Source organism: Triticum dicoccoides, chromosome 2B, assembly GCF_002162155.2.
Source record: "Triticum dicoccoides isolate Atlit2015 ecotype Zavitan chromosome 2B, WEW_v2.0, whole genome shotgun sequence".
Lineage (NCBI taxonomy): Eukaryota > Viridiplantae > Streptophyta > Magnoliopsida > Poales > Poaceae > Triticum > Triticum dicoccoides.
In genome coordinates this window covers 154309046-154334589 of record NC_041383.1, presented here as the reverse complement: position 1 = coordinate 154334589, position 25544 = coordinate 154309046, and positions in this window count along the sequence as shown.

Sequence of the window (25544 nt, the reverse complement as noted above, 5' to 3'; positions counted from 1 at the left end):
TGTTCATCCCAGAGGCAGCATCGATCGGCTTCAGTTAGCAACAGTAACGAAGGAATCGCTCCATCGGGTTCAGTTAATAGCCATCGATCGATTGCTCGGGTTCAGTAACGCGTAGCCTGCACTTCAATCGCTCGGGTTCAGTTAGAGCCCAACGCCTCGCTCGGCTTCAGTTAGAGCCAACGCCTCGCACACACGCGCGTACCTGTACTACAGAAACGCACATCGCTCTCCCACCGTAACCGGCAACTCCCCGAAATTTTCCTCCCCCTCGCTTCTACCACGGTTTTTTCCGTCAGGGACGGCCCAAAGAATGTCATGCAGCTGCGTCTCCGGCCCGCCCACGACGAAAAGCCCATTTTCTGTCATGATTTTTTGTCATAGAAGTAGGAGCCCATCACATCTATGATGATACCGGGTTTTGTCACAATTATCGTCATAGAAGTGTCATATGTATGACAGAAAAAAAAATTGTTCGGCCCAAAATGTCACGGATGTGTCTTTTTTTGTAGCGACGTCTGCGAGAGGGAGGGGAATGGGAGGCGAATCGTAAGGTGCTACCTCCTGAGCACTGCGTTGGTTTTCCCTTGAAGAGGAAAGGGTGATGCAGCAAAGTAGTGTAAGTATTTCCCTCAGTTTTTGAGAACCAAGGTATGAATCCAGTAGGAGGCTCCTCAAAAGTCCCACGCACCTACACAAACAAACAAGAACCTCGCAACCAACGCGATAAAGGGGTTGTCAATCCCTTCACCGAAACTTGCAAAAGTGAGATCTGATAGAGATAATAAGATAAGATAAATATTTTTGGTATTTTTATGATATAGATTGGAAAGTAAAAGATGCAAATAAAAGTAGATGGAAAACTTATATGATAAAAGATAGAACCGGGGGCCATAGGTCTCACTAGTGGCTTCTCTCAAGATAGCATAAGTATTACGGTGGGTGAACAAATTAATGTCGAGCAATTGATAGAAAAGTGCATATTTATGAGATTATCTAGGCATGATCATGTATATAGGCATCATGTCCGCAACAAGTAGATCGAAACGATTCTGCATCTACTACTATTACTCCACACATCGACCGACTCCTGCCTGCATCTAGAGTATTAAGTTCATAAGAACATAGTAACGCATTCAGAGAGATGACATGATGTAGAGGGATAAACTCATGCAATATGATATGAACCCCATCTTTTTATCCTTGATGGCAACAATACAATACATGCCTTGCTCCCCTGCTGGCACCGGGAAAGGACACCGCAAGATTGAACCCAAAGCTAAGCACTTCTCCCATTGCAAGAAAGATCAATCTAGTAGGCCAAACCAAACTGAAAATTCGAAGAGACTTGCAAAGATAACCAATCACACATAAAAGAATTCAGAGGAGATTCAAATATTTCTCATAGATAAACTTCATCATAAACCGACAATTCATCGGATCTTGACAAACATGGTGCAAAAAGAGTTACATCGAATAGATCTCCAAAAAGATCGAGGAGAACTTGGTATTGAGATTCAAAGAGCGAGAAGAAGCCATCTAGCTAATAACTATGGACCTGAAGGTCTGTGGTAAACTACTCACAACTCAGCGGAGAGGCCTTGGAGATGATGTAGAGGCCCTCCATGGTCGATTCCCCCTCCAGCGGAGCGCCGGCGAATGCTCCAAGATGGGTGAGGGAGTCCTGGATTAGGGGGTATCCGGGCAGCCGGACTGTGTACAACGTCCGGACTATTGAAGCGTAAAGATACAAGACTCAAGACTTCGGCTCGTGTCCGGATGGGACTCTCCTTTGCGTGGAAAACAAGCTTGGCGATCCGGATATTGTGTTTCCTTCCTTGTAACCGACTCCATGTAAACCTAGCCCTCTCCGGTGTCTATATAAACCGGTGAGGTTGGTCCTTAGAAGGCCGATCACAATTACAGTCATACCATCATAGGCTAGCTTCTAGGGTTTAGCCTCTACGATCTCGTGGTAGATCTACTCTTGTACTACCCATATCATCAATATTAATCGAGCAGGAAGTAGGGTTATACCTCCATCGAGAGGGCCCGAACCTGGGTAAACATCCGTGTCCCTTGCTTCCTGTTACCATCAGCTTAGACGCATAGATCGGGACCCCCTACCCGAGATCTGCCGGTTTTGACACCGACATTGGTGCTTTTATTGAGAGTTCCTCTATGTCGTCACTGCGGGGCTAGATGGCGCCTCCAATCATCATCAACAACACGGTCCAGGGTGAGACTTTTCTCCCCGGACAGATCTTCGTGTTCGGCGGCTTTGCCCTGCGGGCCAATTCGCTTGGCCATCTGGAGCAGATCGGCAGCTACTCCCCTGGCCATCAGATCAGGTTCAGAAACCTGAACTACACGACAGACATTCGCGGAGACTTGATCTTCGACAGATTCGAGCCTATGCCAGGAGCACCGGACAGTCATGACAGGCATGGCTTAGACCTGCTATCGGACAACACGTGGGATATCACCCCTGTGGTAGCCCTGGACTCAAATCCGAGGCAGGTTGCATTGCCTAAGGACGGAGGGATGGACCCTGCCCCCCAGGCCGTACCCTCGTCGGCAGTGGAGCCGAACACAGGCCTCACTTTTGAAGAAGCCTGTGACCCCAGACCCCTGGATTCATATCCGGTTGTAGGTTCTAGTCCGCGTGTTCCCGAGCCCGCCGAGCCCGGTTGTGCTCCGGTAATGGAGTTCACCGCTGCGGACATCTTCCAGCACTCGCCCTTTGGCGACATGCTAAACTCATTAAAGTCTCTCTCTTTGTCAGGAGGCTCTAGGCCGAACTATGTCCGACTTGAGTGGGAAGCAGACGACGACGGAATTCGTTACCCACCCACCACCCACTTCATTGCCACAGTCGATGATTTAACCGACGTGCTTGACTGTACTCGCTTTCTGGTGAGCCTACGTATTGGAGGACAGCTTGCACGCCTCTCGGCCAGCCTGCGCACCAGACTGCGCTCGCACGCCTCCCATTCAGTCAAGGTCAAGCAGTTGTCCGCACGACACCTCCTATAGCCATTAAAACCAAGACACGTGGTGTCACGTGAATGGTTAACAGAACGCACACGGTTTGAATTATACAAATGTTTGAGATATTAAAGTGGCAGCTATTTTTTCAAAATGTCTTTGTTGGCTGTTATTTGAGTGCGCCTTCTCTCAAAATGGACACAAAAAATACCACATCATGTCGGGTGCCATTCCATGATAGCATGCCAAGTTTCATGAATTTCAGATGAGTTTTGGATTTACTAGAATTTCAAAACAAAGTATCTCAATGTTTTGCCGGCAATCAACAGTGTCTTGTTGTTTGAAATTCATTCCCATTTCTTTCATGGGACCTAATCATGCACCCAAGGACACAGATTTGAATTTTCAACCAATTTATATGCACTGGAGCATGTGCATGTAGTTCAAATTTGAATTATGCATATAAATGCATTGAAAACTCAGTTAATGCATAAAAATGTCCAAACGAACCCCGAAAAATCACAACAACTGACACAACACTCCTATTGTTCTATGTTGACATGAGAAAAAATTTGAAAGCAATAAGAGGCAATGGATATCGTTTCGTCCCCAAAGGTGGGACGTTCCCTAACCGAAACCATCATGCTTGGTGTGAGAAACTCTGGTTTGTGAGAAGCATATACCCAAACCTGCCCCAAATAGGACAAAAAATTTACCATGGCATGTTGATGCCGCTCCATGATAGCATGCGAATTTCAGACAAGTTTTGGATTTACTAGAATTTAAAAACTAGGTATCTCAATGTTTGCGGACGAGTGAAGGTGGCAGGGTGTTTGACATTCATTCCCATTTCTTGCATGGGACCTAAGCATGCAACCAAGAACACAGATTTGAATTTTCAACCAATTTTGCATTAGAGCATGTGCATGTAGTTCAAATTTTAATTATGCACATGAATGCATTGAAAACTCAGTTAATGCATAAAAATGTCCAAACAAACCCCGAAAAATCACAAAAATTGACACAACACTCCTGTTGTTCTATGTTGACACGAGAAATTTTTTGAAAGCAATAAGAGGCAATGGATACCATTTCGTCCCCAAAGGTGGGACGTTCCCTACCGAAACCATCATGCTTGTTGTGAGAAGCTCTTGTTTGTGAGAAGCATATACCCAAACCTGCCCCAAATGGGAAAAAAATTACCACGGCATGTTGATGCCGCTCCATGATAGCATGCCAATTCTCATGAATTTCAGACGAGTTTTGGATTTATTAGAATTTAAAAACAAGGTATCTAAATGTTTGCGGCCGAGTGACGGTGACAGGGTGTTTGACATTCATTCCCATTTCTTGCATGGGACCTAATTAAGCATGCAACCAAGGACACAGATTTGAATTTTCAACCAATTTGTATGCATTAGAGCATGTGCATGTAGTTCAAATTTGAATTGTGCACATAAATGCGTTGAAAACTCAATTAATGCATAAAAATGTCCAAACAAACCCCAAAAAATCCCAAAAATTGACACAACACTCCTGTTGTTCTATGTTGACACTAGGAAAAAAATTGAAATCGAGAAGAGGCAATGGATATCGTTTTGTCTAGAAAGGTGAAACATTCCCTACCGAAACCATCACGCTTGTTGTGAGAAGCTCTAGTTTCTGAGAAGCATATGACCAAACCTGCCCCAAATGGGACAAAAAATTTACCATGGCATGTTGGTGCCGCTCCATGACAATATGCCAAGTTTCATGAATTTCAGACGAGCTTTGGATTTACTAGAATTTAAAAACCAGGTATCTCAATGTTTGTGCCCGAGTGACGATGGCAGGGTGTGACATTCATTCCCATTTCTTGCATGGGACCTAAGCATGCAACCAAGGACACAGATTTGATTTTCAACCAATTTATATGCATTAGAGCATGTCCATGTAGTTCAAATTTGAATTATGCACATGAATGCATCGCAACTCAATTAATGCATAAAAAGGTCCAAACAAACCCCGAAAAATCGCAAAAATTGACACAACACTCCTGTTGTTCTATGTTGACACGAGAAAATGTTGAAAGCAATAAGAGGCAATGGATATCATTTCGTCCCCAAAGGTGGGACGTTTCCTACCAAAACCATCATGCTTGTTGTGAGAAGCTCTGGTTTGTGAGAAGCATATAACCGAACCTGCCCCAAATGAGGCAGAAATTTTACAATGGCATGTTGATGCCGCTCCATGATAGCATGCCAAGTTTCATGAATTTCAGATGAGTTTTGGATTTACTAGAATTTAAAAACAATGTACCTCAATGTTTACGGCCGAGTGATGGTGGCAAGGTGTTTGACATTCATTCCCATTTCTTGCATGGGACCTAAGCATGCAACCAAGGACACAGATTTGAATTTTCAACCAATTTATATGCATTAGAGCATGTACATGTAGTTCGAATTTGAATTATGCATATAAATGCATTGAAAACTCAATTAATGCGTAAAAATGTCCAAACGAACCCCGAAAAATCCCAAAAACAGACATAACGCTCCTATTGTTTTGTGTTGACACTAGGAAAAAATTGAAATCGAGAAGAGGCAATGGATATTGTTTCATCCAGAAAGGTGAAACGTTCCTTACCGAAACCATCAGGCTTGTTGTGAGAAGTTGTGGTGTGTGAGAAGCATATCCCCAAACCTACCCCAAACGGGACAAAAAATTTACCACTACATGTTGATTCTGCTCCATGATAGCATGCCAAGTTTCATGAATTTCAAATGAGCTTTTGATTTACTAGAATTTAAAAACCAGGTATCTCAATGTTTGCGGCCGAGTGACGGTGGCAGGGTGTTTGACATTCATTCCCATTTCTTGCATGGGACCTAAGCATGCAACCAAGGACACAGATTTGAATTTTCAACTAATTTATATGCATTAGAGCATGTGCGTGTAGTTCAAATTTAAATTATGCACATGAATGCATAGAAAACTCAGCTAATGTATAAAAATGTCCAAGCGAACCCCGAAAAATCCCAAAAATTGACATAACGCTCCTGTTGTTCTATGTTGACACTAGGAAAAAATTTGAAATTCAGAAGAGGCAACAGATATCATTTCGTCCAGAAAGGTGAAACGTTCCCTACCGAAACCATCACACTTGTTGAGAGAGGCACTGGTTTATGAGAAGCTTATACCCAAAACCTGCCCCAAATGGGACAAAAAATTTACCACGGCATGTTGATGCCGCTCCATGATAGCATGCCAAGTTTCACGAATTTCAGACGAATTTTGGATTTACTAGAATTACAAAAGCAAGTACGTCGACGTTTGCTAGAGAGCCACGGTGCCGTGGTGTTTGAATTTCATCCCCATTTCTTGCATGTGACATAAGCATAAACCCATGGACACATATATGATTTTAAAACCCATGTTGGTGCACCAGAGCATGTGCATGTATTTAATTTTGAATTGTGCACCTGAAATGGCTAGAAAACCAATTTAATGTGTAAAATGTTCAAAGGAACCCTGAATAATTCCAATTCTTTTACGACACACATATAGTTGCATGTTTACTACAGATAAACAGTCTAGCAATTCAAACACCGCCCATTGCCGTTGTGACCCCATTATGTAATTCAAATCAAGATGAAAAATCAAGTAGATCCCACACAGTTTATTATCACCAACCGTGTGAGATGCAGCACAAAATATCCTGGAGCACTATCGGTGTATAGTACGCCTATGGCTTACGCGAGAAGGTGCGTCGGCTACAGTCCACAGTCGGCATCTCAAGCACACTAGCTCACGCCCCAAATATTATTTCACTGTTCAATCGTCGCCGGTGAAAGATGGGCACATGGACCCGCATCGTGAGGGCAACTTCGGTGGCCCACTCCGGCGAGAGCGCGGCCACAGCCGTGCTAACAAGGTGCATGAGCGCGGCCGCAATATGCATATGTCTCTAAGCATAGGTTCCAAAGGGACAAGTAAAAGTGGTCTTTTCTTGATCAGGTTGAGAAACAGGTATTTGTGAAAAAACCGAATATCCATCAAGGAAGCAAAAATGTGTGTGCTTAGATAATATTTCAAGCATTTGATCAATAAATGGCAAAGGGTAATGATCTTTTCTAGTTGCTTTATTTAATTTTCTAAAATCAATTACCATTCTATAACCTGTAACAATTCTTTGTGGAATAAGTTCATTCTTATCATTAGGAACAATAGTTATACCTCCTTTCTTAGGGACACAATGAACAGGACTCACCTATCTACTATCAGTTATAGGATAGATTATACATGCCTCCAGAAGTTTTAATATTTCCGTTCTTACCACTTCTTTCATCTTTCGGTTTAATCGACGTTGGTGATCAACAACGGGTTTAGCATCAGGTTCCATATTAATTTTGTGCTGACATAGAGTGGGACTAATGCCCTTTAGATCATCAAGAGTATATCCAATAGCAGATCGGTGCTTCCTTAGAACTTTCAATAATCTTTCTTCTTCATGTTCTGAAAGGTTAGCACTAATAATAATAGGATATATCTTCTTTTCATCAAGATAAGCATATTTCAAATTGTCTGGCAATTGTATTAATTCAAACACAGGATCACCTTTAGGTGGAGGAGGACCTCCTAGAGTTTCAATAGGAAAATTGTGTTTAAGCAGAGGACGTTGTTCAAAGAAAATCTTATCTATTTCATTTCTTTCATGCATATGTAAATCATTTTCATGGTCTAGCAAATATTGTTCTAATGGATCAGTAGGTGGTACATCAATAGAAGCAAGACCAATTAATTCATCCTTACTAGGCAATTCTTTTTCATGAAGTTTTCTACTAAACTTGGAAAAATTAAACTCATGAGACTTGTGACCAAAACTAACACTGACAGTTTGTTTCTCACAGTCTATTTTAGCATTAACGGTGTCAAGAAAGGTCTACCAAAAATAATGGGACAGAAGTCATCTTGTGGAGAACCAATATCAAGAAAATTAGTAGCATATTTTATTTTCCCACACAAGACTTCAACATCTCTAGCAATCCCAATTGGTGATATAGTGTCTCTATTAGCAAGTTTAATAGTAACGTATATGTCTTCTATCTCTGTGGGTGCTATGTCATTCATAATTTCTTGATCAGGAATAAGGAATAACACTCACACTAGCACCTATGTCACATAAACCATGATAACAGTGATCTCCTATTTTAACTGAGATGACAGGCATGCCAACAACAGGTCTATGTTTATCTTTTTTATCAGGTTTGGCAATTCTAGCAGCTTCTTCACAGAAGTAAATAACTTGCCCATCCATATCTTCTTCCAAGAGATCTTTAACCATAGCAATACTAGGTTCTACTTTAATTTGTTCATCAGTTTAGGTGTTCTAATATAGCTTTTGTTAACCACAGTTGAAACTTTAGCATGTTCCTTTATCCTAACAAGAAAAGGTGGTTTCTCAATATAAGCAGAAGGAACAACTGGATCAACATTATAAAGTATAGTTTCTTCTTTAACTGGTACCAGTTCTTTAGTTTCTTCTTTAATAGGTGGGTGATATTCAAATCACTTCTCTTTAGGGAGTTCAACATGAGTAGCAAATGATTCACAAAAGGAGGCTACTATCTCAAAGCCAAGTCCATATTTAGTGCTAAACTTTTGAAAAGCATTGGTATCCATAAAAGACTTAACACAATCATACTGAAGTGTAATACATGACTCTTTACCTTCGTCGAGTTCCCAATCTTCAGAGTTGCATTTAATTCTTTCCAAAAGATCCCACCGGAATTCAATAGTCTTCTTCATAAATGAACCAGCACAAGAAGTATCAAGCATGATTTGATCATTACGAGAAAGCCGAGCATAAAAGTTCTGGATAATAATTTTTCTTGAGAGCTCATGATTGGGGCATGAATATAACATTGACTTAAGCCTTCCCCAAGATAGAGCGATACTTTCTCCTTCACGAGGCCAAAAATTATATATATAATTCCGATCACAATGAACTAGATGCATAGGATAAATTTTTTGATGGAACTCCAATTTCAACCTATTCCAATTCCATGATCCAATATCATCGCATAGCCTATACCATGCCAATGGTTTTCCCTTCAAAGATAAAGGGAAAACCTTTTTCATAACTTCATCTCTGGGTAAACCTGCAAGCTTAAATCATGCACAAATTTGTTCTACATATATCAAGTGCATATCAAGATGTTTGATGACCCACAAGTGTAGGGGATCTATCGTAGTCCTTTCGATATGTAAGAGTGTAAAGCCCAACAAGGAGCAGAAGGAAATGACAAGCGGTTTTTAGTAAGGTATTCTCTGCAAAGCACTGAAATTGTCGGTAACAGATATTTTTGTGATAAGGTAATTCATAATGGGTAACTAATAACAAAAGTAAATAATGTGCAGCAGGGTGGACCAATCCTTCTTGTGGCAAAGGACAAGCCTGGACAAATTCTTATATGAAGGAAAACGCTCCCAAGGACACATGGGAATTATCGTCAAGCTAGTTTTCATCGCGCTCATATGATTCGCGTTCGTTACTTTGATAATTTGGTATGTGGGTGGACCGGTGCTTGGGTACTGCCCTTTCTTGCACAAGCATCCCACTTATGATTAACCTCTATTGCAAGCATTCGCAACTAAAAAAGAAGTATTAAGGTAAACCTAACCATAGCGTGAAACATATGGATCCAAATCAGCCCCTTATGAAGCAACTCATAAACTAGGGTTTAAGCTTCTATCACTCTAGCAACCCATCATCTACTTATTACTTCCCAATTCCTTCCTCTAGACTCAAACAATGGTGAAATGTCATGTAGTCGATGTTCACATGACACCACTAAAGGAGGGACAACATACATCTCATCAAAATATCGAACGGATACCAAATTCACATGACTACTTATAGCAAGACTTCTCCCATGTCCTCAGGAACAAACGTAACTACTCACAAATCATATTCATGTTCATAATCAGAGGGGTATTAATATGCATATAGGATCTGAACATATGTTCTTCCACCGAATAAACCAACTAGCATCAACTACAAGGAGTAATCAACACTACTAGCAACCCACAGGTACCAATCTGAGGCTTTGAGACAAAGATCGGATACAAGAGATGAACTAGGGTTTTAGAGGAGATGGTGCTGGTGAAGATGTTAATGGACATTGACCCCCTCCCGATGAGAGGATCGATGGTGATGACGATGGTGACGATTTCCCCCTCCCGGAGGGATGTTTCCCCGGTAGAACAGCTCCGCCGCCTCGTGGCGGTGGTGTCTTGTCCCGAAAGCTTGCTTATGATTTTTTCCAGGGTAAAAGACTTCATATAGCAGAAGATGGGCACCGGAGGCCTGCCGGGGGCCCACGAGGCAGGGGGGCGCGCCCAGAGGGTAGGGCGTGACCCCCACCCTCCGGATGGTGGGTGGCCCCCCTCTGGTATTCTCTTCGCTCGGTATGTTTTATTAATTCCAAAATTAACTTTTGTGGAGTTTCAGGGCTTTTGGAGTTGTGCAGAATAGGTCTCTAATATTTGCTCCTTTTCCAGCCCAGAATTCCAGCTGCCGACATTCTCCCTCTTCATGTAAACCTTGTAAAATAAGAGATAATAGGCATAATTATTGTGACATAGCATGTAATAACATCCCATAATGCAAGAAATATCGATATAAAAGCATGATACAAAATGGATGTATCAACTCCCCCAAGCTTAGACCTCGCTTGTCCTCAAGCGGAAGCCGATAATGAAAAATATGTCCACATGTTTAGAGATAGAGGTGTCGATAAAACATAATATGGACATGAGGGCATCATGATCATTCTTATAACAGCAACATATATATATATATATATATATATATATATATATATATATATATATTGTCATATGATTCCTTATGCTCAAGTAATAATCTATCCACAATGTCAAGTATGAATCAGAAACTTCATTGAGGACTAATAAACTATGCTCTCGGTCATTGAAGCAATTGCAATTTATCATAACATCGGAAAGAGTCAACATAAGAGCTTTTCAGCAAGTCCACATACTCAACTATCATTTAGTCTTTCACAATTGCTAACACTCACGCAATACTTATGGGTATGGAGTTTTAATCGGACACAGAGAAAGATAGGGGCTTATAGTGTTGCCTCCCAACCTTTTACCTCAAGGGTAATGTCAACAATAATAGTTCATGCTAACTTACATCCAATTGGATATATATATCGGGATCTTTCCAACACAAGGTACTTGCCAAAGGATAAAATGTAAAAAGGAAAGGTGAAGATCACCATGACTCTTGCATAAAGTATAAGACAAGAATAAAATATAGGCCCTTCGCAGAGGGAAACAGAGGTTGTCATATGCTTTATGGTTGGATGCACGAAATCTTAATGCAAAAGAACGTCACTTTATATTGCCACTTGTGATAGGGACCTTTATTATGCAGCCTGTCGCTTCTATTGCTTCCATATCACAAGATCGTATAAAGCTTATTTTCTCCACACTAATAAGTCATACATATTTAGGAGCACTTTTTATTGCTTGCAACAATGACAACTTACTTGAAGGATCTTACTCAATCCATGTGTAGATATGGTGGACTCTCATGGAAAAACTGGATTTAAGGATATTATGAAGCACAAGTAGTATCTCTACTTGGTGCAAAGAATTTGGCTAGCATGAGAGGGAAAGGCAAGCTCAACATGTTGGATGATCCATGACAATATACTTTATTTTGGATATAAGAAAACATAACTCATTACATTGTCTTCCTTGTCCAACATCAACTCTTTAGCATGTCATATTTTAATGAGTGCTCACAATCATAAAAGATGTCCAAGATAGTATATTTATATGTGAAAACCTCTCTTTCTTTATTACTTCCTATTAATTGCAATGATGACCAAAACTATGTTTGTCAACTCTCAACGACTTTTGTTCATCATACTCTTTATATGTGAAGTCATTACTCTCCATAAGATCAATATGATCTCTTTTATTTCTTTTTATTCTTTCTTTTTATTTTATTCCCTCAAGATCATAGCAAGATAGCAAAGCCCTTGACTCAAGACTAATCTTTATTATATATAGCTCACGGACTCAATTACATGGAGGGATCATAAAATCAAAACTCAAAACTAAATCATACCAAAACTTTATTCTACTAGATCAAGATATTACTAAAAGGAACGAACTAAGAAAAAGGTAAAGATTGGAGTGTGATGATGATACGATACCGGGGCACCTCCCCCAAGCTTGGCAGTTGCCAATGGGAGTGCCCATACCCATGTGATTATGTCTCCTTCTTCGGAGGTGGTGATGTGATATTCTTGGCGATGATGCCCCCTCGGGATACGATTCTCCTCCTCGAGCTTATTGACTTGCTACTTGAGGTCCATTATTTCCTTACGGAGCTTACTGAATAGGTAACCGCCGAATACACCAGCTACACCTAACATGTGGAATGGATGCATAAGGATGTTGTGCTCTGTCGTGACGGCTAAAGCTCCTTTCACCCATGGATGTTGCATAGCTGTTGGAGAACAAGTGACACTCTTTTTCATATTTTCATAAGAAAGAAATCTAACATTCGAAGGGATGACCGAGTTTGGAATAGCTAAGCTATGTAGTTCCCCCATCGTGAATCCAGCTCGGAAGCGAGAAGTAACTTCTTGATCCTCCTCCATGGCATCTATCCTTTTCAAATCGGCCTCCATCTCTTCCTCCGTTGATGGCCCAAAGTTGTCACATTGCTGTTTGCTCCTACTCCCGGTGTCGGATGAGACACCCGACTCTCCCCTACTGACTCTTGAGAAGACATCTTGCTCTAATCTGCAACAGAAATAGCTCAAAACAAAAACAGAGGATTTCGTCGTGGTACAGTGGGCAAAACCTTCGGGAGATTATATAATGAATTTTTACCGACCACAAGAAGTATTGTGCAAGAAAACAGAGTCCTGAGAGCACACGAGGTGCCCACGAGGCAGGGAGCGCGCCCAGGGGGGTAGGGCGCGCCCTCCACCCTCATGGACGCCTCGTGTCCATCCCGGACTACTTCTTATTTTCCTATTTTTTTTTAAATATTCCATAATAGAGAAAAATTGCCATTAGAACTGTTTTGGAGTCGGTTTACTTACCGTTCAAAACCTATTCCTTTTTGGAGTCTGGAACATCCTGGAAAGTGTCCCTTATGTATTCCTCCGAGGTCACGGTTTCAATAACATTAGTTTCAACAATTATTGGATTACATGAGATATAATGTTTGATTCTTTGGTCGTTCACCACCTTCAGATTTGTGCCTTCGAAGTTGTTCATTTTTATGGCACCAGAACGATAGACCTCCTCAACAACGTAAGGACCTTCCCATTTAGAGAGGAGTTTTCCTGCAAAAGAATCTTAATCGAGAGTTGAATAGCAACACATAGTCACCTACATTAAACTCACGCTTTTGTATCCTTTTGTCATGCCACCTTTTAACTTTTTCTTTAAACAGTTTGCATTCTCATAGGCCTGGGTTCTCCCCTCATCAAGTGAGCTAATGTCAAACAGCCTCTTCTCACCGGCAAGTTTGAAATCATAGTTGAGCTCTTTAATGGCCCAATATGTCTTATGTTCTAGTTCGAGAGGTAAGTGACATGCTTTTCCATAAACCATTTTATATGGAGACATACCCATAGGATTTTTATGTGCAGTTCTATAAGCCCATAATGCATCATCAAGTTTCTTGGACCAATTTTTTCTAGATCTATTAACAGTCTTTTGCAAAATCAATTTAAGCTCTCTGTTACTCGGTTCTACTTGGCCACTAGACTGTGGGTGATATGGAGATGCAATTCTATGATTAACATCATACTTAGCAAGAATTTTACGAAAAGCACCATGAAAAAAATGTGAACCACCATCAGTCATTAGGTATCTAGGGACTCCAAACCTCGGAAAAATAACCTCTTTAAGCATCTTAATAGAGGTGTTATGATCAGCACTACTAGTTGGAATAGCTTCTACCCACTTAGTAACGTAATCAACAGCAACTAAAATATGTGTATACCCGTTAGAGGAAGGAAACGGTCCCATATAATCAAACCCCCAAACATCAAATGGTTCGATAACAAGAGAATAATTCATAGGCATTTCTTGACGTCTACTAATATTACCAATTCTTTGACATTCATCGCAAGACAAGACAAACTTACGGGCATCCTTGAAGAGAGTAGGCCAATAAAAACCAGATTACAATTCCTTATGTGCAGTTCTATCTCCAGCGTGATGTCCTCCATAAGCCTCGGAATGACACTTGCGTAGGATCTGTTCCTATTCATGCTCAGGTACACAACGTCTAATAACACGATCTACTCCTTTATAAAGGTGTGGGTCATCCCGGAAGTAATGTCTTAAATCATAGAAAAACTTTTTCTTTTGCTGGTACGTGAAACTAGGTGGTATAAATTTAGCAACAATGTAATTAGCATAATCAGCATACCATGGAGCAGTACGAGAAGCATTTATGACAGCTAATTGTTCATCAGGAAAGCTATCATCAATAGGTAGTGGGTCATCAAGAACATTCTCTAACCTAGACAAGTTGTTTGCAACGGGGTTCTTAGCTCCCTTTCTATCAATAATATGCAAATCAAATTCTTGTAGTAGGAGAACCCATCTAATAAGTCTAGGTTTAGCATCTTTCTTTTCCATAAGATATTTAATAGCAGCATGATCAATGTGAACAGTTACTTTAGAGTCAACAATATAAGGTCTAAACTTATCACAAACAAATACAACTGCTAAAAATTCTTTTTCAGTAGTAGCATAATTTCTCTGGGCACTGTCTAGAGTTTTACTAGCATATTGGATAACATTTAGTTTCTTATCAACTCTTTGTCCTAGAACAGCACCTACAGCATAATCACTAGCATCACACATAATTTCAAAGGGTAAATTCCAATCAGGTGGCTGAACAATAGGTGCAGAAATCAAAGCTTTCTTAAGTATTTAAAATACTTCTACACAATCATCATTGAAGACAAAAGGAATATCTTTTTGTAAGAGATTAGTCAGAGGCCTAGAAATTTTAGAGAAGTCCTTAATAAACCTTCTGTAAAACCGGCATGACCAAGGAAACTTCTTATACCTTTAATGTCTTTAGGACACGGCATCTTTTCAATAGCATCAACTTTAGCTTTATCAACTTCAATACCTCTTTCAGAAATTTTATGCCCCAAGACAATGCCTTCATTAACCATAAAGTGGCATTTTTCCCAATTCAAGACAAGATTAGTTTCTTCACATCTCTGCAAAACTCGATCAAGGCTGCTCAAGCAATCATCAAAAGAAGATCCATAAACAGAGAAATCATCCATGAAAACTTCAACAATCTTTTCACAAAAGTTAGAGAATATAGCCATCATGCATCTTTGAAAGGTAGCAGGTGTATTACATAAACCAAAAGGCATACGTCTATAAGCAAAAGTACCGAAAGGGCAAGTAAAAGTGGTCTTTTCTTGATCCTCTTTTGACACGGGTATTTGAGAGAAACCAGAGTAACCATCTAGAAAGCAAAAAATGTGTATGTTTGGATAATCTTTCTAGCATTTGATCAATAAAAGGCAAAGGGTAATGATCCTTTTTAGTAGCTTTATTTAATTTGCGGAAATCAATTACCATCCTATAACCTGTAACAATTCTTTGTGGGATCAATTCATCTTTATCATGAGGAACAACAGTAATACCTCCCTTCTTAGGGACACAATGAACAGGACTTACCCACTAACTATCACCAACGGGATAAATTATACCTGTGTCCAGAAGCTTTAGTATTTCTTTTCTTACCACTTCTTTCATCTTAGGATTTAACCGCCGTTGGTGATCAACAACTGGTTTAGCTTCTTTCTCCAATTTTATTTTGTGCTGGCATAGAGTGGGACTAATGCCCTTAAGATCATCAAGAGTATATCCAATAGCAGCACAGTGCTTCTTCAAAGTTTTCAATAATTTCTCCTCTTCCTGCTCTGAAAGGTTAGCACTAATAATAACAGGATATATCTTCTTTTCATCAAGCTAAGCATATTTAAGAGTATCAGGTAGTGGTTTAAGCTCAAACATGGGATCACCCTTGGGTGGTGGAGGATCCCCTAGAATTTCAACAGGCAAGTTGTGTTTCAAAATAGGTCCCTGTTTAAAGAATACTTCATCTATCTCCCTTCTTTCATTCATAAACATATCATTTTCATGGTCTAGCAAATATTGTTCTAAAGGATCATTAGGAGGCATGGCAATAGAAGCAAGACCAATAATTTCATCCTTACTAGGCAATTCTTTATCATGGGGTTGTCTACGAAATTTAGCAAAATTAAACTCATGAGACATATCCCCCAAACCAATAGTAACAACATCCTTTTTGCAGTCTATCCTAGCATTAACAGTATTCAAGAAGGGTCTACCAAATATGATGGGACAAAAGCTATCTTGTGGGGAACCAAGAACAAGAAAATCAGCAGGATATTTAACTTCCCCACACAAGACTTCAACATCTCTAACAATCCCAACTGGTGAAATACTATCTCTATTGGCAAGCTTAATTGTAACATCAATTTCTTCTATCTCAGCAGGTGCAATATCATGCATAATTTCTTTGTATAAGGAATGAGGTATTGCACTTGCACTAGCACCCATATCACATAAGCCATGATAACAATGATCTCCTATTTTAACAAAAATAATAGGCATGCCTACAATAGGTCTATGTTTATTTTTAGTATCGTGTCTAGCAATTCTAGCAGCTTCATCACAGAAGTAAACAACATGCCCATCAATATTATCAGCCAAGAGATCTTTAACCATAGCAATACTAGGTTCAACTTGAATTTGCTCAGGTGGTGTAGGTGTTCTAGTATTACTCTTACGAACCACAGTTGAAGCTTTAGCATGATCCTTTATTCTAACAGGGAAAGGTGGTTTCTCAATATAGGTAGTAGGAACAATAGGATCATTATAAGTGATAGTCTTTTCTTTAATAGGTGCAACTACTTTTACTTCAATGGGAGGATTATATTTAAACCACTTCTCCTTAGGGAGGTCAACATGAGTAGCAAATGATTCACAAAAAGAATCTACTATCTCAGAGTCAAGTCCATATTTAGTTCTAAATTTACGAAAAGCATCGGTATTCATAAAAGATTTAACACAATCAAACTTAGGTGTCATACCTGACTCCTTACCTTCTTGAGATCCCAATCTTCTGAGTTGCATTTAATTCTTTCCAATAAATCCCATTTGAATTCAATAGTCTTCATCATGAAACAGCCAGTACAAGAAGCATCGATCATGGAGTGATTGTTGAGAGAAAGCCGAGCATAAAAATTTTGAATAATAATTTCTCTTGAGAGCTCATGCTTGGGGCATGAATATAACATTGACTTAAGCCTGCCCCAAGCTTCAGCGATGCTTTCTCCTTCGTGAGGCCAAAAATTATATATATAATTACGATCACGATGAACAAGATGCATAGGATAAAACTTCTGATGAAATTCCAATTTCAATCGGTTGTAGTTCCATGATCCCATATCATCACGTAGCCTAAACCATGTCAATGCCTTTCCCTTCAAACATAAAGGGAAAATGTTCTTCCTGATAACATCCTCTGGAATACCTGCAAGCTTAAATAATCCACAAACTTCATCCACATAGATTAGGTGCAAATCGGGATGCAATGTTCCATCTCCTGTAAAAGGATTAGCTAGCAGTTTCTCAATCATACCCGAAGGAATTTCAAAGTAAACAATTTCAGTAGGTTCAGTAAGTTGAGGAGCAACTCTTTGCTCTCCTGGTCGAGGCGAAGATACCCCGAACAAGCCCCTCAAAGGATTACTTTCCATAGTAACAAGTGACGGTAAATTTCAGCACACCATATAAATTTTTCCTTACCAAATTCCACCTACCAAAGGCGCTTCACTCCCCGGCAACGGCACCAGAAAAGAGTCTTGATGACCCACAAGTATAGGGGATCTATCGTAGTCCTTCTGATAAGTAAGAATGTCGAACTCAACGAGGAGGAGAAGGAAATGACAAGCGGTTTTCAGTAAGGTATTCTCTGCAAGCACTGAAATTGTCGATAACAGATAGTTTTGTGATAAGGTAATTCGTAACGGGTAAAAAGTAACAAAATTAAATAAGGTGAAGCAAGGTGGCCCAATCCTTTTTGTAGCAAAGACCAAGCCTGTACAAATTCTTATATGAAGGAAAACGCTCCCGAGGACACATGGGAATTATCGTCAAGCTAGTTTTCATCATGCTCATATGATTCACGTTTGTTACGTTGATAATTTGGTATGTGGGTGGACCGGTGCTTGGGTAATGCCCTTTCTTGGACAAGCATCCCACTTATGATTAACCCCTATTGCAAGCATCCGCAACTACAAAGGAAGTATTAAGGTAAACCTAACCATAGCATGAAACATATGGATCCAAATCAGCCCCTTACGAAGCAACTCATAAACTAGGTTTAAGCTTCTTTCACTCTAGCAACCCATCATCTACTTATTACTTTCCAATGCCTTCCTATAGGCCCAAAAAATGGTGAAGTGTCATGTAGTCGATGTTCACATGACACCACTAGAGGAGAGACAACATACATCTCATCAAAATATCGAACGAATACCAAATTCACATGACTACTTATAGCAAGACTTCTCCCATGTCCTCAGGAATAAACGTAACTACTCACAAATCATATTCATGTTCATAATCAGAGGGGTATTAATATGCATATAGGATCTGAACATATGATCTTCCACCAAATAAACCAACTAGCATCAACTACAAGGAGTAATCAACACTACTAGCAACCCACAGGTACCAATCTGAGGCTTTGAGACAAAGATCGGATACAAGACATGAACTAGGGTTTGAGAGGAGATGGTGTTGGTGAAGATGATAATGGAGATTGACCCCCTCCCGATGAGAGGATCGATGGTGATGATGATGGTGACGATTTCCCCCTCCCGGAGGGATGTTTCCCCGGCAGAACAGCTCCGCCGGAGCCCTAGATTGGTTCCGCCAAGGTTCTGCCTCGTGGTGGCGGTGTCTTGTCCCAACAGCTTGCTTATGATTTTTTTTCCAGGGTAAAAGACTTCATATAGCAGCAGATGGGCACCGGAGGCCTGCCAGGGGGCCCACGAGGCAGGGGGCACGCCCAGGGGGTAGGGCGCGGCCCCCACCCTCGTGGATGGTGGGTGGCCCCCTCTGCTATTCCCTTCGCTCAGTATTTTTATTAATTCCAAAAATAACTTCCATGGAGTTTCAGGGCTTTTGGAGTTGTGCAGAATAGGTCTCTAATATTTGCTCCTTTTCTAGCCCAGAATTCCAGCTGCCGGCATTCTCCCTCTTCATGTAAACCTTGTAAAATAAGAGAGAATAGGCATAAGCATTGTGACATAACGTGTAATAACCACCCATAATGCAATAAATATCGATATAAAAGCATGATGCAAAATGGACGTATCAATGTTCGGTTCCATCTCCTGCATAAGGATTAGCTAGCAGTTGTTCGATCATACCCGAAGGAATTTCATATTCAATATTTTCAGTAGGTGCACTAGGTGGAGGGGTAGCTAATTGTGGTTCCGGACGAGGTGAAGATACCCCGAACAAACCCCTCAAAGGATTGTTTTCCATAGTAACAAGTGACAATAAATTTCAGCACACTATATAAATGTTTCCTTACCAAATTCCACTTACCAAAGGTGCTTCACTCCCCGGCAACGGTGCCAGAAAATAGAATTGATGACCCACAAGTATAGGGGATCAATTGTAGCTCTTTTCGATAAGTAAGAGTGTCAAACCCAACGAGGAGCAGAAGGAAATGACAAGTAGTTTTCAGTAAGGTAATGTTTGCAAGTGCTGAAATTGTAAGTAGCAGAGTAGTTTGATAGCAAGATAATTTGTAACGAGCAAGTAACGATAATAGTAACGTGCAGCAAGTTATCCCAATCCTTTTGAGGCAAAGTACAGGCCAAAGCGGTCTCTTATGATAAGCAAAGCGTTCTTGAGGGTACACGGGAATTTCATCTAGTCACTTTCACATCGCTACTTTGATAATTTGATATGTGGGTGGACCGGTGCTTAGGTGTTGTTCTTACTTGAACAAGCCTCCTACTTATGACTAACCACCCCGCAAGCATCCGAAACTACAAGAAAAGTATTAAGAATAAATTTTAACCATAGCATTAAACTTTTGGATCCAATCGGTCCCTTACGGAATAGCGCATAAACTGGGGTTTAAGCTTCTGTTACTCTCGCAGCCCACCATCTAAGTGCTACTCCACAATGCATTCCCTTAGGCCCAAATATGGTGAAGTGTCATTTATTCGGCATTCACATGACACCACTAATGGAATCACAACATACATACTATCAAAATATCGAACACATATCAAGTTCACATGATTACTTGCAACATGATTTCTCCCCTGACCTCAAGAACAAAAGTAACTACTCACAAATGATAATCATGCTCATGATCAGAGGGGTATTAAATAGCATAATGGATCCGAACATATAATCTTCCACCAAATAAACCATATAGTAATCAACTACAAGATGTAATCAACACTACTAGTCACCCACAAGCACCAATCTATAGTTCCGGTAACAAGATTGAACACAAGAGATGAACTAGGGTTTGAGATGAGATGGTGTTGTTAAAGATGTTGATGGAGATTACCCTCCCCAAGATGGGAGAGTTGTTGGTGATGATGATGACGATGATTTCCCCCTCCGGCAGGGAAGTTCCCCCAGCGGAATCGCTCCACCAGGGGGCAAAAGTGCTCCTGCCCAAGTTCTGCCTCGAGACGGCGGCGCTCCATCTCGAAAGTCCTCCCCTTATTTTTTTCCTAGATCAAAATGACCTATATACCAAAAGATGGGCACCAGAGGTGGTCCTGGGTGAGCACAACCCACCAGGGTGCGCCTGGGCTCCCTGGCGTGCCCAGGTGGGTTGTGCCCACCTGGTGGGGCCCCTCTCGTAGTTATTTTCTCCAATATTCCTCAAATATTCCATAAAAATCCCCGTGAAGTTTCAGCTTGTTTGGAGTTGTGCAGAATAGGTAGCCTGACGTAGCTTTTCCAGGTCTAGATTTCCAGCTGCCAGAATTCTCCCTCTTTGTGTATACCTTTCATATTATGAGAGAAAAGGCATTAGAATTACTCCAAAAGCATTATTATGGATAAAAACAATATAAATAATAGTAAGAAAACATGATGCAAAATGGACGTATCACTGTCCATTCCACAGCGGTGGCCTTAGCCCTGATGGAGGCCGCCCACGACCATGTCGAGGCCGCCCACGCCTAGCTCATGGCGGTCACCGCACAAATCAAACAAAGCTTCTCCGACAACGGTCGGCAACCCACGGCCGAAGAGTTGGCAATCGCCGAGAGCGCTCGAGCAGCCGTTCGTTCCTCCGCCGCATACCTTGCAACGACGGAGCCCGTCCAAGCCCAGATCGCCGCCGCCCATGCCCAGCTCATGGCGGCCTTTTCCAAAGAGATGGCGGACACGGATGGCGAGATGCTTGCCGAGTATGGTGCGATGGATTCCATGGAGCCCCTTCCCCAAGAGACCGTCGGGCGCGAGCTAGACATGGAGGCGGCGGCAGAGATCAACGAGCACCAGCCGTAGTAGTACTGTTTGTTTTGTTTAATTAAGAGCTCCGGTCTTTAATTTGTTAGAGTAATGTTTAGGTTAGCTAGCTCTATTTAATTGTTTAACTTGCTCGATTAAGAAGTATGGGTGTGCTGTAGTCTCCTTTGTGTACCCAAATTATGCAATGACGTGGATGACCACTGTAACCAGGGAAATTCGAACCAAAATTTTTGACGTTCAAACTCATCACACATGGGTTAAGCTATCCGAATCGTTTGTGATGTTCACATTTCGTACAAAGTTCTTAATAAGGGACCATGTCTGATGACACTTTGCGCACCAGTTTTTTCGCTGAAGCGATTCCAAATTTTCAGCTTCGGCGGAAATATCTACCTCCCCGCCCCCTCTCCCTTACCAAAAGCCACATTTCCCCTGTTTCCGCCTTCCTTTCCAAGTTGAAACCATCACACCTTGCTTGCAGCGCCGCCTCCTCGCTGGTGACCCTCCTTCACGCTGCTCGGCCTCGTCTATCCAGGCAGGTAATCCACACCCGACCCCCATCCTCCTCCTCCTTCCACATCCCACATGCCCCGACCGTCGGTGCGACACCTTCCACCCAAATCACCGACCCCTTCACCAAATAAGCACCGCCCTAAGCCATGCTGCACGCAGTATAGCCAGGATCTCAAGGAGCATTTGGCAGCAGAGAAGCAAATCACAGCCACACACGCGGATGAGGTTGCGATGGCTGCCATTCGTGTCGACCCCCAGATCTTGGAGGAGCACCTTGCCATTTGCTAGCTACGCTAGTTAAGCATGCTCGGTTTACCCGTTGTGTATGCTGCTCCTGCCTTTTCTTCACAAATTCTAGTGAATTGTGCTATCTAATTTTACCATGCAATCTGTTGCTCTAGTGTATATGTTCTATATGCCGTGCAGTGGTGCTCACTTATTGATTGTTTTATTAATTAGTTATCGTCTTTAGTTAACTGTTTGGTTCAATTCTGCAAATCTGATGTTCAATTTTTCAGGATGCAATTTTGTATTGTCTTCCATGTGAGAGATAAATTGAATTTATCTTTACAAAATACATGAGAAACGAATACAATTGCTATATTTTGAAGTTGTCAAGCATGCTTGGTTTGGTTATGCATTGTGCAATGTGGTGCTCAGTTAATGTTTGGTTCATTTGTTGTGGTGTTTAGTTAACTGCTTGGTTCAATTCTACAATGCGATGTCCAATTGTCGTGGGTAGAATTTTGTATTGTTGTGCATGTGAGGAATAAATTGAATTTGGCTGCACTTAATACATGAGAAACATATACAGGTGCTATATTTCCTAGTTCTTAGTCATGCTTGGTTTGGATAACTGGGTTTTCCATATGGCTTGAATTAATCTGATGAATCTGCAATGTGCTTATTTTTCGTCAACATATTTTACTGATAGCATGCGAACCCTTACTTAACCTGATGACTAACTACCTTATATGTGTTGCAGGGAAAAAATGGGAAGCATTGAGGTTTGCGATCGAGGTTAGCATGTGCATGGTCCGTTGTCTAATAGCACATTATTGTGCAATTGCAGGAACCATTCTAATATTTAGGTTTTTAACAATTTGGTCTTGCACATGTAGGTCCTGCTGTCAGAGGTTTTGACCCATTGTTCGACCCTTTTTGCATATGGGCAAATGAGTTGTCCATGAATATCAATCAAGTCAAGAAACTCAGAAAGATTGTTAGGATAAAGAACTTAGCGACAAAAAACAACAAGATCTTTGTCTGCACAATGAAGAAGACATCAGTTCACTACAAGATGGTACTAACTATTATACCTTGCCTTTTTTATTCCTTTGCCCCATTTCTAATATAGAGAAGATATTTATGCACATCCTTGTTTTCAGGCCTTTCCAAAGTAGTTCACTAATGATTACCTCTCAAACCACCTCTATGGTTAGGAGGCGAGGAAGGTTTTCATACAACACCCATGGTTCAATATTGAAGTGTTCCTCAAGAGGACGAAGGACGGACGGTCAATCATCCACAAGCACTAGCCTAAAGTTGCAAAGACCTTCAACATGAATGAAGGCTCAATATTCGCCTTCCGCTTCAGCAGTTTTCCAGATGAGATGCATCTGTCTATATACCGTCTATGATCCTAATTTCGAAAGGTTCTACATGTTGCATGTGAAACTTGGTGCTGGTACAGTTGTGTAATGGGGTAGCTGAGTGCTGAAGCTATATCATGTTGTACTCTGATGTATTTCAATAATGAAATCCTACTTCCTTAATATGGAAATGAAATATATTATGTGCTTAATATGAATGTCAATTAGATTAATAAATGGATTATTAATAATAGGGCAATTAGCCTGCTAATGGAGAATTAGCCTGCTAATTAGGTTTTGCTATTGCAAACGGTTATTCAGGAAATACCGTGGGCGATGACCTCAGGCAACGCACACAGTTTCTAGGAATAAACCATGTTGGATCAATGAACAATCACACATGACCTTCTCTTGAAAACTGTTTGTGTTAGGCCACCTTGCGTAAATGTTTACCACATAAAAACTGTGTGTGATGGACAGCCTTTGCCACATAGTTTCTTCGACGCAACGTGTGTGATCATTCAGTAACGCAAACGATAAAATTGTTAATATCGTGTGCAATGGCAACACTATCACAAACGATTTAACGGGAAAAATTCTGTGTGATTTACCTATGAACAGAAACGTTTTCCTTGGAGCGACTGTGTGGGATGTACATACGAACGGAATTGTTTAGCGGGGACTGACTATGTGGGATGTACTTGCGACCAGAAACAATTTCACCTATATAATTGTATTTTTTAGCTCTACTGTATGTATTTCCTATTTGAGCGCTCGCCGGTCGCACACGACCTCATTTTGCCGAGCATGTGTGCCAGGAGGGCATATCCCCGACGGTTTCTGGGTCATGTGGGAAGGACCCCCCCTATTGTCGTCACTCACTAGGCGACGGTTCCAAATGTCGTCGCAGAAAGGGGTTAAAAACCATTTGTATAGCATCGACGCGTACCAGTGTGGTCAGACTAGACAGTAGATAGTATATAGACCCAAGCTTATGAGTCTCCAAGGCATCATCAAGAATAGTCTTGTACATGTTGGCTATGGAGTTGTGATCCTTCCTAGGCTTGGCATATACATCAATGTCATTCTCATCTTATTCTGGGGCATTGATCAACTTGGCCCATTCAGAGATTGTAGATTGATATTTTGTACCTTCAGTCATCCAGACAATCCTTCCATCTGGGTAGAAGCGAGCAGTGGAATAGAATTGCATGATCATCTCATCGTTCCACTTGGTCAACTTTTGACCAACAAACTTGTCCACTTCATTCATCCTGAAGCTCTCATGCACACCTCAGAAGTAGTCCTCATTGTCATCAATGTACTTCCAGTCAACCCATTTCATAGCACAGACAATGGGCTTCTTGTCTAACAAGATAGTCTCATAGAAATCCTGTTGATCCTTGGTGTGGAGACGATAGTCTACAGCAGTTCTCCTTCTGGAGGCATATGGATCAGTTTGTCTCCAGAGTCTCAGACATGCATCCTTTCTTTCTTCCATGTTTTCTGCCACAGGATGATCATCACTATGATCCGAAATCTTGGGCTTCAGCTTTCTGAGCACTAGTGGCTCATTATCTTCTTCTTGGGCTTCAGGCACTGGGGCCTTGTTCTTCTCAGCAGCAGATATGTTTCTTGTTGATCTCTTGGGTGTAGTTGACTTGGGGGCTTGAGCTTGTGTTGGAGGCTTGGGGGCTGACTTGGGCTTAGATGGAGCAGCCCCGGTCCTTATGGCATCCCCCATAAGCTTTTGTATCTTTGTATGAGGTGCAATAGGCTCTTCCTCCTCCTCTTCTTCTTCATCAGATGCGTGCTTTTCAA